The sequence below is a fragment of the Urocampus carinirostris genome, chromosome 18 (genome assembly GCF_059441175.1).
Source record: "Urocampus carinirostris isolate Australia breed hairy pipefish chromosome 18, RoL_Ucar_1.0, whole genome shotgun sequence".
Classification (NCBI taxonomy): Eukaryota; Metazoa; Chordata; class Actinopteri; order Syngnathiformes; family Syngnathidae; genus Urocampus; species Urocampus carinirostris.
The window spans coordinates 7688609-7700476 of NC_142366.1; positions in this window are offsets into that span (position 1 = coordinate 7688609).

The window sequence follows — 11868 nt, forward strand, 5'->3', positions numbered from 1 at the left end:
CTTGAAAAATGTGCCTATAAACCTGGAGTTCAATTTCAAACCCTAGTCCTATTTGAAACCTGAAAATCTGGGCTAGAAATGTCAAATCCAAATATTCAAAGCCAACTTGGAAAAACTTATATATAAACCTGAAGCAAAATTTCAACATGAACCCAACTTAAAACTTGAAATAAGTCGTTCATATACCTGAAGTCTAATTTTGAACCTCTACCCAACCTGAACAACGTGAATCTAAACATACTGTTCAATTTCAAACCCTAACCAAAATAGAAATCTGAAAACCAAGTCTAAACACTTGCGTCCAAATTCAAACCCAAACACAGCTTGAAACTTGAAAAACAACCCAACTTCAAATCTTCTTTTCTAGTCTACAGTATAAACCTGAATTTCAATTTCAAACCTAAACCCAGGTTGAACCTGTTAATCCAATCAATAAACCTGAAGTTTAATTTCAAACCTAAACTAAATTTGAAACCCCAAAACAAGTCTATAAACCTGAAGTCATGTTTAAAACCGGGCAGCACGGCGGCGCAGTAGTTAGCGCGTGTGCGGCACAGTTCTAAGGTCTTGGGAACCTCCTGTGTGGGTTCAAATCCAGCTACCAGACTTCCTGTGCGGAGTTTGTATAATCTCCCCGTGCTTGCGTGGGTTTCCTCCGGGCACTCCGGTTTCCTCCCACATTCCAAAGACATGCATTTCAGATGGATTGGCCGGTCCAAATTGTCCCTAGGTGTGAATGAGCGAGCGAGTTGTCTGTCCCGGTGTGCCCTGCGATTGGCTGGCAACCAGTTCAGGGTGTCCCCTGCCCACTGCCCGATGATTGCTGGGATGCACCCCTGCGACCCTACTGAGGATAAGCGGTGCAACGAATGAGATGAGATGAGATATGTAAAACCCTGACCTAGCTTCAAAACTGATAATCTAGTCTATAAACCTAAATTCAATTTCAAATCCAAACCCAACATGAAACCTGAGAATTTAATCTATAAATTGGAAGTCTAATTTCAAACCTAAACCCAAATTGAAATTTAAAATAGTTTATGTTTGAAAGCCACCAACGGGTGTCGGGACTGGTGTTTACAGCGCTGACACCTCACCTAAGTTAATACAAGTCCCGGTTCCATTTGATTTATGTTAGGTGCATAATCCCTTTTTAGAGAAATGAATCTGCACACCGTGAGCCGGACTCTTTGGACAAATAAGCATTATGCACGCCCGCTGGAGTCCAGGTAACTCGACAGGGGGCCCGCCATTAAAAGCAGTAGGGGGGGCCGCGAAAAGCAGAAGCTGACGGCGTGAACGTTCCATCCTGTTAGCTTAATTATGGGCCGACAAAACGCAGCCGGTAGCGACAACAAAGCCACGGTCCCCGACCAAGCCGACGGTTATTAGGCAGAACCCAATGGAGCTCGTTAAGAGGACGGAGGCCGGCACGGTAAATAAGCCTAATTGGAAGATTCATCACTCCCAGGAACCTTGGTACACTGCTCTGATATCAATTGTCATAGCCGCCCCTCACTACTGTTTAAATACAGTAGATACGACCACCATCTTTTACAGGCAGTCAGGTTGGTTACCCCAGATTTGTAAAATGCCAAAAATGTGACTCAGCACTTTCGGTTTTGTTAACTAAGCATTTTTCCAAGAAAAAACATTAAACTGTCCAAGGCTAGAACAACATTGATTATCCACACTATATTTAAAAAGGTTACCCTAGATGTGAAAACTCCCATAAATAGGTAACCCAGCACTTTTGCTTTTGTTCACTCAGCAGATTTCCCATATAGACATTTTAATCTCCCAGGATATAACAAGTTGGGCCAGGATCACAAACTTTCACAAGATTTCAGGTAGGTCACACTAGAGGTAAATGTCCCTCCCAAAAAGAGAAATGCCACACACAAATGCTTAGTGTCTCCACGCAGATCATCCTCCCATAGCCCACAGCCATTTTACTTTGGGTTTTTGCTATGAGTCCAAAAACTTGCAGTGATGCTAAAGGGAGAAGCAAGAACCTGATAATTATGGTAACATCGCTGCAATGATTAAGACATATAACAAAGGCTCACCATCACTTAGGAATATGATCGGAACCGACAATCTTACCAACTCAAGAATATTATTAAAAACAAGAAGTCAATTAAAGAGGAAAAGTGACAACCCTTGTATGTTAAAGTTTCAAAATCAGTTTTGATTATAATCCAGCGTCCTTTCCTCTCATCTGCATTCACCCGCTACTCCTCTTTACCAACTAATTTTACGTCACACATGATATCATTTTTCCTTGGTGTGTAGTTATAATTTAATCATATTTACATATATAACACAATACTAGCTGTATAATATTTGGTTATTTCTTTGTTTCTATATGGGGTAGCGTTGGGTTGGAGCTAATTGCCATATGTTTCACTCCCCCACTATACAGCCATTTAAATGCAACCCCCTACCTCAGAACTGATAATTGTGGTATCTCATGTCAGAAAGTACTCATTAGAGTCCGGCGAACTCCTCAGCCCTCCCTCCAGAAAGTACATGAATATCGTTTCGGGATGGCCAGCATGAGAAAAGCTTATGATCCGCTGATCCCCTGCAGGGATTCCTAAACTAGTGTTGCCCTCCGGGGGGGCGGATTAAAAGTGTCATTTCATGTTAAAAATAAACATTTCTCGCCTGAGAAACTCTGCGGGGAACGTACGAGGACTTCAAAAGTTTGCTGACCGACCGGAACAAACAACCGTTTGTTCAGTTTTGCCTGTTTTGTTTAAGCTATCATTAAGTTTAGCGGGGGACGCTAATTTAACATCCTGCTGGTTATTTTTTTTTTTTGCTGACACGACCCCCGTTGATAACACCTCCCAAATCGACTCCCTGCGCATTTGTGTCATTTGTGCTACGGAATAATGCTAAAGTTGAGAAAAGTTGGACTTAAAGAAGGATGGCCTCATTTGGCATGGTAGGTGTGTTTTCTAACACGCCGTCTCTTGTGATTTGGCCAGGCTTTAAATCTAAACTACGTTATTTTATAAAAACAATACACAAGTCATTGTAGTGACTATGTGTCATCGATTTTCCACCTCAAACTATTTGTCCGTAGAATGAGATAAACCCAGCAAAAAACTCCAAAATAATTGGTCTATAAACCCGGAACAATTAGATAATCCGGAATTCCTATATTAAACCAATACCCAACTTGAAACTGGAAAAACTATAAACCTGCAGTGTTTGTACACTGTATTTATTGGCAAATTTGTGTCATGTGATGTTGGACGGACCAAAATGCAGGATACAAGGAGATGTAAAACGGGATGTGATCAAACCCCAATAAGGGGTGTTTATTCAAGAAACCAAAAACAGGGACTTGACAAATGATAAGAGAAAATGGAACTGGGACTGCTGAGGATGGACACTTGAGAGGGACACTTGAAAGGGAAAACTTGAGAGGGGGTCTGTGGGTGGCGTGAATCTTGAAAGGGTGATTTGGGAGTAGCTTTAAAAAAATGCCTGGAGTGGAAGATCTTGGGACGAGAAGGAAACTGACGAAGAAGGTCTGGGAGAAGAAGCTTGAATTCTTGAAAGGGAGATTTGGAAGTACTTGTAAGAAGGTGGTTGGAGTGACAGGTTTTGGAATGAAAAAACTTGGAACATGTAGGGAACTGATGAAGATAGTCATGGGAAGAAAAGCTTGTTGTCTTGGCGTTTGAATGTTTTAAGGAATACAAACATTTTAGCAACATGAGGTGGGAGCCCAGCATATTCATGGTAGAGGTGGCTAATTGTCTGATTGGAAGCACCTGGGGAACACCTGGGAAGAGGGATCGTGAGAGGGACTGGAAAATGGGGTAATGCTGCCATCTCTTAGAAAAGGAGGAGAACTGCAGGCGCTAAACCATGACGATTCAAGGACTTTTTAAGGACTTTCAAAGCAAATTTTCCAATTCCTCCAGTAGCACTGGGAAACACTTTTTTTGCTTGGCCCATAACAAATGTCCATAAATGATACGTAAACGTAATAATACACATTTCATAGTGCCCTGTTTAGGTGTAGCATGTAGCTGTCATTTTGGGGCGATGTCGCTTGATAGGACAATGCCATGTAAGCACTGCTTGAAAACACATTTCCATTTAAGGATTTCAAGAACCCATACAAACCGTGAGTTTAAGTTCCAATCCAAACCTAACTTAAACTTCAAAAAACAGTCTTGAAACTAGGAGTGTGAAAATTAACTCAACTGGAAAAAACAAGTCTAAAAACCCAAAGTCCACTTGCATACTCCCACCCGAATTAAAAGTTGAAAAATGAGTAAAGAAAACTAAAACAAAAATATATCATTAAGTCCTAAACAGTAGTTGGCACTATACATATTTTAACAGATCGTCATCATGTTGGCAATGTGATAAAACCTTTAAGTACAATTTTTTTAAAACTTAAAAAAAACTAGTCTATAAACCTGAAATAATAATATATTAAGAGGTCCTCATTAACATTAGTTTGTTCTACATTAAATAATTTATCTTTAAAAATGAAACATATTGTCATGATTCTGTCATTGCCAGTTAATTGCCCTCTCCTGCGCTCACTCTTTCAACCCCAGCTGCCACTTGTTTCCTGATTATATCCCTCCCTATTTAAGCACTTCATCCCCGGTCACTCTTTGTCAGTCCGTCCGAACCCCCGCACATGCAAGGGAAGCACTCTTTGACTCTGGCTCCCGTTTTGATTCCGACCTGTTCCAGCATTCTGCCTGATTCCGTCCCCTGTTTCCTGTATCAATCCCCTGTCCCTGGCTTCCCGATCACCTCTGGCTACCTGACTTGCTTCCGATCCCCCGACCACGCTTCATTCTCCTGTCCCGGCTACTCGACTTGCTTCCGATCCACAACCATGCTTCGTTGTCCTGTCCTGGCTACCCGACTTGCACCCTGTCATCGCCCACGCAGGCTTCCTGCTCCTCCTGCCCAGCAAGCACAAAATCACTGTCTTGTCCTCTCACCCTGACTTCCCCAATCCCTTAATAAAGCATTGTGTGAAACATTACGCATTTCGGTCCACTGGTTGTTCCGGTCGTGACACATATTTAATACTCAAAAAGATTGTCACAGGCTTGGGAGATTTCTTTGTTTTAATAGCCTCCTTATTTGCAATATCAGTCCAGTTAGTTGATTGGTTTCAGCTTATCGATATTAGTGATTTGTCTGCCTTCCTTGTAGAAATTGATCAGCACAAGCTTTGTTTTCAGGGTTATCATGTTTTCTTCTTCTCCCTTTAGCATTAAGGCAAGCCTTGAGACCCGTAGCAAATAAGTACAGTATAAAAAACTAAATGTATTGTATTACATTCACTTGCACATTATTTATGAATTAGATGAAGAGAAAAGCATTGTGGGAGGGAGTTCAGCCAATGGCAGACCAGCACTTAATGTGATCTCAACCAATAACAGAGCAACATTTTGTATGGCGTGGACCAATAACAGCTAGACATATTATAGACAGGACTAAGTTTTAATTTTACACAAAATTGTTTTGTTGTTGCTGTTATATAGTAGGGGGAATGCTTTAAAGAGGGTCTGAAAAAAATCCCACACCGTCATAACTGGACCGGATGCTCAAGAAACATCATCGGGCTACCATAAAGGGGGAGCATACACATTGTGTTCAAAAAAACAGATAAAAGTATGCCATATTGACAAGGTATTGCTCTGTTCGGGTCTTGTACTAGGTCCTCCATGTTATCTGGATATATGCAGCAATTACCACAAAGACATGAGACCCACATAACAGCCAGAAGCAGGGTTTCCTTTGCGAAGGAAAGTCTGATTGGACAAGTGGGAGACCGGGGCCCCAGTGTGTCCCCGGACGTTGTGCGGCTTTGTCTAATTGCAAAAGACAGCTCATTAAAAGGTCTAGTCTTGCGGGAAACGTATCCGTCTTCTTGTGCTCACTCAACCGAAGGCAGGAATTTCAAAATCAGAGATGTGATGTGTTCAGTATTGCCGTGATGCTTCATTTTCTATGGTTCTTATAGACGGAAATGACTGAGACAGGTAACCCCTTCGAAGTATAGTCTCTCGACGCAATTTTTAGATGTGGCAAATGATGCTGCTGTGACTACTTTGTTTTGTATTTGCCTTGAGGTTGGCAGGATCTGGCACACCTAGACGCACCAACCTGACGGCAAGGGGGCGCACGCCTGTGCCTAATCATTGCGCTTCGTTGGTGTCATTGCTATAGCTTCGTCAGGTATGTTTTTTGTGTTTTGTTTCTAGTTTGGACATTTGTACCTGCTTTTTTAATTAAACATTAGCTGGATAATAAATGAATGGATAAACCTTGCACCCACGCTTTGGGTCCACCCAAGATTTGGGACATAATTTCCATCTATTTGGATAGTCAAGTCAAGTTTTGGTCATTTGTATAACCCTTCATCATAAAACGTGTGAAATGGCTGTACAGACTGTCAAAGTTAAAACTTGAGTTTATTTTTGGATGAAGAGAAGAACGCACCCTGAGTCGGATATTTTGTAATGATTGCTGATTCAAGGCATCTGCGACTGCCCCATTGGCGCCAACAGCGCTGGTCGCTGATTGGTTCCCTGACTCCTTTTAAACCCCCGGCTTCCAAGAGGAAGCTGTCAGACCGACCTGCGAACCTACGCTTTCAGCTAGGCAAGCTCTGTACCTTCCGACATTCTCCTGCCCTGTTTTCTCCTGCCTGATACCTGTTGCCGACCTGTTTCTGGACCCGGTTCTTCCCTGCTCTTCCGTCCCGGCCATCAACCTGTTTTGCCCTGTTTCCTTCCTGATACCTGTTGCCAACCTCTTTTCTGGACTCGTTACCGCCCTTGCTCCCCCGTCCCGGATATCGACCACTTTTCCCGCCACCTACGACTATCCTCGCTCGACACGGAAGTGCCACTTACGCGTTCCTGCCGTCAGCTATCCGTGTCCGACGATCATCGGATCGTGAAAGCAAGCACTGCTCTCTCTTTTTGCATAAAGCTGAGTAAAACTAATGCTATTCAGTTTCTGGCTTGTGACATATTTAGGTTTTTGATAACCTTTCCATCGGATGCGTTTGCTTCCAAAATCGGCTACAATTGTTACAAGAATACAAACAGCACCTTTGGCTTCTTTAAGACACTTTTGAGGATAAAATCATACAAATTCACATTCAAACTATAATCAAACTATAATTTCCCTTACACAGGCTAGAGACTCCTAGTTCACCAACCCCTGATCGAAAATCTTCTCCCTTTAGCATCAGAGCAAGCTTTGGGACCTATATGAAATCAATGCATTATCAAAAAAATACAGTTACATGAATTAAATGAAGTGAAAGGCATTGTGGGAGGGAGTTCAGCCAATGGAAGACCATCACTTTATATGCCCATGACCAATAGCCATGAAGGCAAGGAATAACTAAAAAACCTCAGGATAAGGAAATGAAGAAGCCTCGAGAATGGGTCGCATTTGAGGTAATACCTCTTCCCGGATGAGCAGGCTGGAATGGGTATCAATATACACAGACCTCAACATGAAATATTATAGGTAATAACAGAATATCCAGTTGGCAGCTTCTTGAGTTTGACATCATCCATAAGCTATTGAATATAGTGTTTTTTAAGCCTAGATTTAAACACTTCCACTGAGGTTGCAGATCAAATATCATAGGGCAGAGCATTTCTGAAAATCAAGCAGAAATTTGTCCCCCTATTGGCTTTGGAGCTAGTGAAGTATATCGTGGTCAAAGATTTTCAGAAAGAAAAAACTCCCACTAACACCCACTGCAGCCGGCAAAGTTTCATCAAAACTCTTAATAGGAAAGTCAAAGTGCGAGCTGATTTCATGCAAAAAAGGAAAAGGAAAAATCGCTGGACTGTGGGAGCCGTAAAGGATGAGTGCCGTTAAAACGTACTTTCCCCCCCTCAGGCGATTATATAACACGGCCATTCAAAAGCACTTATGGTATTTCTATTTTACTTATTCTAGGATTGAACGGGTACTATTTTTGGAGGGCTAATATCATCGTTACTCCATTTTAAGTAAAATGCAGTTTGTGATAATATGCATTTAATGATTTAGTTTGAACATTTTTGAAGAGTACAACTGATTCAGTTTAACCTACATATGATTCATTTCAGTTGTGATATACTCCTTTTAGGATGTATTTCAACCATTCATTCATTATCTGCACCGCTTATCCTCAGTAGGGTCGCGGGGGTGCTGGAGCCCATCCCAGCTATCTTCAGGCAGTGGGCAGGGGACACCCTGAACTCGTTGCCAGACAGTCGCAGGGCACACAGAGACAGACAACTCACTCATTCTCACCTCGGGACAATTTGGACCGGCCAATTAACCTGACATGCATGTTTTTAGAATGTGGGAGGAAACCGGAGTGCCCGGAGGAACCCCACGCAAACACGGGGAGAACATGCAAACTCCACACAGGAATGTTCGATCTCATGACCTCAGAACTGTGCCGCACCGCCGTGCTGCCTAGGATGTAATCATATCAGATTTTTGTGTGGTCTGGAACAATTTTTGTTTACGATTACAAAATAACAGAAACCGTAAAGTCGTCAAGTTTTTGGGTCGAAAATAAACTCGGATTCAGTACTTTGTCCTGATTTTCTTTGACCCGTTTGGATCAGCGTTTGTCATAGTCTGATCCTGACAAAAGTTGTTATACCAGTTCATGATTCACTTCGATTATTGATGTTGAGTACACTGCGATCCAGTTCAACCTAGATCCAATTCAGTTCTGTTACGATTCGTTCCAATTCATAACACAAACTTACCAATAAGAATAGTCATTATGTCTGTTGTTACATTCAAAAACAGTTACCGAGCTTCGATTCCATCCATCCATCCATTATCTGCACCGCTTGTCCTTAGTAGGGTCGAGGGGTGCTTTCGGGCAGTGGGCAGGGGACACCCTCGCTCATTCACACATGGGGACAATTTGGACCGGCCAATTAAACTAACATGCATGTTTTTGGTATGTGGGAAGAAACCCACACAAGCACTTGGAGAACATGCCATCTCCACACAGGAGGTTCGATCTGCAAAAAGCTCCTGAAAATATTCTATGAGACAGTAGTGGCAAGCGCCCTCTTCTATGCAGCAGCGTGTTGGGGAGGCAGCGTCAAGAAGAAGGATGCCTCTCGTCTCAATAAACTGGCTAGGAAAGCGAGCTCTGTTGTGGGCAAAGAGCTGGACAGCCTAACAACAGTAGCTGAGAGACGAGCACTGAAAAAGCTGAGGTCAATCATGGACAATCCATCGCATCCACTACACAGCATTATCTCCAGACAGAAGAGCAGTTTCAGCGACAGACTGCTGTCACTGTCTTGTACTACGGACAGACTGAAGAGATCTTTTCTTCCTCATGCCATGAGGCTCTTTAACTCCACCCGGCAGAGTAAAGGCCCACATTAAACCACACCACCTACATTGGATATTACCGAATCTTACTGCAATATGTATTCTGTGTAGCACTATTTAGTTACTCTATATAACACGCTACAGTGAGCATTTGCACGTCACACTGCGTATTTGTATATTGTATTCTTTTGGCTTTATTATTGTACTGTTCTCAGCTCAGGGATGCTGCTGGAAATGTGAATTTCCCTTCGGGGATGAATAAAGTATCTATCTATCTATCTATCTATCTATCTATCTATCTATCTATCTATCTATCTATCTATCTATCTATCTATCTATCTATCTATCTATCTATCTATCTATCTATCTATCTATCTATCTATCTATCTATCTATCTATCTATCTATCTATCTATCTATCTATCTATCTATCTATCTATCTATCTATCTATCTATCTATCTATCTATCTATCTATCTATCTATCTATCTATCCATCTATCTATCTATCTATCTATCTATCTATCTATCTATCTATCTATCTATCTATCTATCTATCTATCTATCTATCTATCCATCTATCTATCTATCTCATGACCTCAAAACTGTGTCGCACACATGCTAACCTACTTTGATTCCCTCTGGTACATATCCACTTTTTTACGTATAGATTAACTGAACTAAATAGACCAGAAAAGTCGTCATGTTTGACAGTTGTTTTGATCCAAAAATGTCTCTAATTTGGAACTCGGGCTTGGGCAAAGTCCGGCATAGTTTGACCGTGACAAAACGAATATCCATTAATGATTCACTTTTATTATTTATGTTAAGAGTACGACCTGATCCTGTTTAGCCTTAATGATATTATGTCCATTTACGATTCACTTCCGTTCAGGTGTAACAAGATCCCTGAAGCTGTACAGTATGTCTGTGATCACCAACGAGAACAGTCATATTTATTGGTTGTTACAATCGAAAACCGTCTGCGGTTTTGTATTTTGAGTCACTCCAGTGTAAATCAATTGGGATGCACTTTGTTACTAATCAATTGACCTGAATTGACCTATCAGCTCGGTAGCCTAGATGTTAGGGCGCCCGCTCCGAGATTGGGAGGTATCTGGTTCAAGCCTCGGCCGAGTCATACCCAAGACTTACAACATTGGTACTCATTGCCTCCCTGCTTGGCGCTCGGCATTAAGGGTTGGAATTGGGGGGGTTTGGTCACCTAATGACTAAAATGGCTGCTCCCTGTTTGGCTGCGGCTGCATCGGCTCGTTACAGTTTAACTGTATGGGTCAGGTGTATCGACATTTCGTTCTGTGTGCATGGTTACAAAGAATGACATTAAAAATAAATTCTTTTTCTTCTTCTCAAATAACTCAACAAGAATAGTCATCATGTTTGGCTGTTTTTACGATTCAAAACAGTCTCAGATTCGGATAGGATCAAACTGAATCGAGTTCGACTTAAATTAGATTCAATTTAGTTGTGATTCACTCCGGTTTGGATCTTTTGTTTTGGTTGTCCGACTCGTTTCAATTTGGATATTCTTTGTTCACACTCAATTGACCTATGGCTAAGCCCGCCCTCAAACACAATGAGCTTATCAAAGTGTGCGTAGCAAACCCATGGACTTTGACATTCCGAGTTCCCTCGCCCATAGAAACTCATCGCAGTTCGTCAGTTTGCGTTCATTTTTTTTAATGTCAAATGTTGTGCATAAGGGTACTAGCAATTCTGATACGAGACATTCTGAGAAGCTGGGTAATAGTGTGTATTTTTGACCCTTTCCAAAGCCACATCTAAATTGAGACGAGTGTCTGCTTTGGATACAGCTACATGGTCATCCACAGCACCAACTTAATGTGAATACATTTATTTAGGATGTCTGCATCTATTTTAAAGTAAGTGAACATAGTATTTGAAGCAGCATATTGTCATTTTGCTGGAGAAAAATATCAAGTTATTTGTAGTGTTAACACATCTAACGTTCGGCTGACGTCAGCTGATGTTAGCTCTTGGCCGCATTCTACATAACATCACAATGTTTATTGAAAGTTCATTGTACTTTCGTAATCATATGTGAGTGAAAAAAAAACTAGCCATTGGTAGAATTATTTAACTTCATTAGAATAGTCATGTCTGTTCGTCAAAAACAGTCTTGTTTATGGTACTTTGACTTGAAGCACCTAGATCAGTTTCAGGCTAGTTGTAATTTGTGTGAGTTGTTACGATCATAAACAGTCTCAGATTCAATTGGCCTCCTTGGAATTGATTCACTTAAATCAGTTTGAGAATAGTCATCATTTCTGTCGGTTGTTACAATCAGTAAGATTCGCTACTTGGACTTGAGCCACTTAGCTCCGTTTGAGAATAGTAGTGATGTTTCATGTTGTGATTGAAAACAATCCTGAATTCTGTACTTAGACTTGATCCACTTTAATCCGTTTGAGAAAACAGTCTTGGTTATGGTACTTTGACTTGATGCAC